The sequence below is a fragment of the Myotis brandtii genome, unplaced genomic scaffold (assembly GCF_000412655.1).
Source record: "Myotis brandtii unplaced genomic scaffold, ASM41265v1 C42250470, whole genome shotgun sequence".
NCBI lineage: Eukaryota > Metazoa > Chordata > Mammalia > Chiroptera > Vespertilionidae > Myotis > Myotis brandtii.
The window spans coordinates 1-1,223 of record NW_005320941.1 but is presented as its reverse complement, the minus strand read 5'-3'; the positions used below and the strand labels follow the sequence as shown (position 1 = coordinate 1,223).

Here is a 1,223-nt window from a genome sequence, read left to right as displayed (position 1 = left end):
TAGAAGTGTTGTACAACATACAGCTGCTTAACCAGTGCCATCCAAATAAGACAGGAGCTACCAAAAGCTTCTGATAGGATAAGGTAGGATTAGCCGATGGAGGCATCACTGCACGCTAAAGAAATGAGTCCATATAAAAAGGTGCACATAGTCAAACTCCTTTAAGAAGGGAAGGTTACCTTCCCTTAGGGTGAGTAAGGCCCCACTTTGCTGTTTAGGCTTCCAGGGACATTCATTAATGAGCAAGCAGCTGATAAAAACTTACCTGTCTCTTTAAAACTAGGTGTTTTCCTTTCCAATACTTGAGCATCTGAAGGGCTTGCAGAGTGCTGACAATGTCCACAGGATTCACAGCTGTCTCCTGGCTAATTTCTGAAACAGAAGATCTACTAAGAACCTGGCCAAAATGCAGACTCCCTGATCAAGTCCCCTCCTAAACCCCTCCCCCTTACAGGATATGCAAATGACCTCCAGATGGTTGGAGCATTTGATACTCAACCCAACCTGCTCAGAAAAAGTTTATGAAGCATTCATTTGACTGGTCCAAATAACTACAAAAATAGACATTACAGCAAGAAACCACTCTTGGCCCCTACAGAAATCAAGTTCAAAGACCCATATTCAGTGGCCTCCTGTTAGGTCCAGACAAAACACAGAATGGGGCATTATCTTTGCAGGTTACAAAGCATGAATAGGGCCAAGTGGAAAAGTTAAAATATTCAGTGGAGTTAACATCTTGGGTAACAACCATTCCAGAGTGAAAAACCAACCTTTGATAGAAATCTCTTTGCCTTGGAAATTATGCAGGTAACGAAGAAGCACTTCTTTCCAGTAACTGCGATAGCTTATGAGCCCCAGATCTGAGAGGGGACGTTCTGGGGAGCCAACTTTTTCTTCCACTTTGGAAAGCAAATAACCTGCCAGGGAACAAACACACAGGCTTTTTTTGAGCAACACCATATCCCATCCTAAGAGAAAAGAACAGTGTGCCAATATGGAAGAAGTTGTATGGAAGTACTCCGCAGTACCGATTAGAGTTCAGTCAACTTCATTCATTCAGTGGAATACTATATAGCTGTTGTAGAGTATGCTGCCTTTGTATAAGCAAAAGGGGAAGAATGTGTATTTGCATTTACTATAATAGACACTGAAAATTCTGAAAGACTAATAGAAACTTTAATAGCAATGGTTATCTGTAGGTGTGAGTTGGGAACAGGATACAT

The 1,223-nt window shown here is 41.6% G+C and overlaps 1 long non-coding RNA gene across 1 annotated transcript; it reads right to left on the bottom strand.

Moving 5' to 3' along the window:
* Positions 1 to 272: 272 nt before the first annotated feature.
* Positions 273 to 952, bottom strand: LOC106727462. The gene is made up of 2 exons (XR_001363661.1): positions 771 to 952; positions 273 to 372 (listed from the first exon to the last, which is right to left on the bottom strand). It is a non-coding gene; the product is annotated as an uncharacterized LOC106727462 (long non-coding RNA).
* Between the last annotated feature and the right edge of the window lie 271 nt (positions 953 to 1,223).